Source organism: Rhinolophus hipposideros (genome assembly GCF_964194185.1).
Source record: "Rhinolophus hipposideros genome assembly, chromosome: 18".
Lineage (NCBI taxonomy): Eukaryota > Metazoa > Chordata > Mammalia > Chiroptera > Rhinolophidae > Rhinolophus > Rhinolophus hipposideros.
In genome coordinates, this window is record NC_138064.1 from 50,941,442 (window position 1) to 50,943,950 (window position 2,509).

The 2,509-nt window shown below is 46.2% G+C and overlaps 1 pseudogene across 1 annotated transcript; it reads right to left on the minus strand.

The window, feature by feature from the left end:
- Positions 1–1,592: 1,592 nt before the first annotated feature.
- Positions 1,593–2,155, minus strand: LOC308510441 (peptidyl-prolyl cis-trans isomerase A-like; annotated as a pseudogene). Its single transcript has one exon. The product of its transcript is annotated as a peptidyl-prolyl cis-trans isomerase A-like (transcript).
- Positions 2,156–2,509: the final 354 nt, after the last annotated feature.

A 2,509-nucleotide genomic window follows, 5' to 3' on the forward strand; every position in this document is an offset into this window, starting at 1 on the left:
GATATTTAGCTCTTATCGTTTGTTTTCCTTCATCAATAAACGTGCCAGGCACTGTTCTAAGCTCTCAGGATAGAGTGCATGAGGTCTTTGCCCCTTTAGAGCTTCCATCCTACTGAAGTTAATAACAAGAAAGTTAAAAAAATTAGCAAGATGATTACGAAGAGTGATAAGTGATTTGAAAAACAGGGGTGATATGACAAAGAGAAAATGGAGAGCCCCTTGTCTTAGTCAACTCTGAGCACCGTAACAAAATACCACAGATGGGGTAGCTTAAACAACAGACATTTATTTCTTCTGAGTTCTGGAGGCTAGAGGTCAAGATCGGGATGCCAGCATGGGGGGATTCTGGTGAGAACCCTCTTCCTGGCATATAGAGGACAGTCATCTCACTGTGTCCTCACATGGTGGGGGGATAGGTGGGCAGGGGTGGTGGTTAGAGAGAGAGAGAGAGAGAGAGAGAGAGAGAGAGAGAGAGAGAGAGAGAGAGACTGCTCTTTGATGTCTCTTACAATAGCACTAATCCAGTCATCAGGGCCCCACCCTCATGACTCCATCTAAACCTAATTATCTCCCAAAGTCCCCATCTCCAAACACCATCACATTGGGGTTTTAAGCTTCAATAAGTAATTCTGTGGAGACACAATTCAATACATTGCATTCTCCCCCAGGCCCCCCAAAAGTCATGTCCTTCTCACATATAGAATATATTCATTCCATTCAAACAGCCTCCAAAGTCTTAACGTGTTGTAGCATCAACTGTAAAGTTCAAAGTTTCATCTAAATATCATCTAAATAAGATATGGGTGAGATTCTACGATTCATCCTGAGACAAAATTCTTCTCAGTTGTGAACCTGTGAAACCAGACAAATACAATGAAAGACAGGCATAGGACAGACATTCCCATTCCAAAAGGGAGAAACAGGAGAGAAGGAAGGGGTGACAGGTCCCAAATAAGTCCAAAATCTAGCAAGGCAAGTTCCATTAGATCTTAAGGCTCAAGGCCAATCCCCTGGTTCTATACTCCACCCCCCAGGCCCACTGCGGTGGCACCACAGCCCCCAGGCTCTGAGGAGCACCCCTGTCTCTTCAGCCCGACAGGACCCCTGCCACCTCTCATGCTGCAGCTCACAGAATCAGCTTGTTTCATTCTTCCCTTTTCTTGAATGATAACACAAGTTTGCAGCTGTCCTTCGCTTTCTGTTTCCTTTAGTCTTAGCTGGCAGAGTTTCTGTGGATACAGTCCGATCTCTATTCCTAGCTTCTGCTGAGATGGATTGAGATGGATGATTAGATCCATGGTTCACATCCACGCTAATCTTATGAAATGGTCATTCAGCCACACGCTTAGCATTCTCTTAAGAACAAGCTTTCTCTCTCTCTCTCTCTCTCTCTCTCTCTCTCTCTCTCTCTCTCTCTCTCTCTCTCTTTCTTTCTCTTCAATAGGGACAGGTTGAGAATTTTCTGAATCTTCAAGTTCTGGCTCCTTTTGTTGTTTAGTTTTTATTTCTTAATCATGAACTTAACTCTGTAGTCCAGCTATAGACTTGGAGGCGAATAAGGACAATACGGAACTGCAGTGAGAGCACAAAGATTATAGGATATTCTGAGCAGATGAGGGTGAAGGGGTGCTCTCCTGAGCTACAGAAGGAATGGTCTGATGGTTAAGAATAAAACACAAGTCAAATTCATCAGAGTTGTCCCTGGCCAGCCATGGGATCTTGCTGGCCTTGCCATTCCTGGACCCACAGCGCTCCTGCTCTCCACAATATTCATGCCCTCTCACCTTGCCAGAGACCACATGCTTGCCATCCAACCACTCAGTCTTGGGAGTGCAGATGAAAAACGGAACCATCTGTGTTGGAACCACTTGCCATGGACAAGGTGACAGGATGAAGTTCTCACCATGAAATTTGTCCCCATCGATGGACTTGCCGTTGGTGCCATTATGGCGTGTGAAGTCACCACGCTGGTACATATATCCCAGAATCAGTCTGTGAAAGCAGAAAGCTTTAACACCAAATCCTTGCTCCCCAGTGCTCAGGGCAGGAAAGTTTTCTGCTGTCTTTGGAATTTTGTCTGCAAACAACTTGAAGGAGACATGGCTCAAGGGCTCGCTTCGAAGGTGATGGTGAAAAACAAGGTGGTGCTGACCATAGCTAGACATGGCTAGCTCTGGGGTAGCAGTGTCTGCAAGGCTCTGGTTCCTCTTTGCTTAACAATTCCATTGTTCCGAGCTTCGCTAGACTACTCCAGAATATGGCTGTCCCAGCATCTATTTTGTGTCCCCCAGCTGCCTTCAGGGCCTTGGACAGACACTGACCCCTCCCTCCAGTGCATGTCCTAGACAGCAGCCCACAGAGTCACAGGTAAATATTAAGTTCCTGGTATGACTCCCCCAACCACCCTTGTAATAAGCACTCTTCCCTAAAGCCCAGGACCTTCCCCTTGTGTGCCCTGAGATAAGACCTCCCCCTCAAAGCTTATCAAACACCTAGCTCTTTCTGGTGC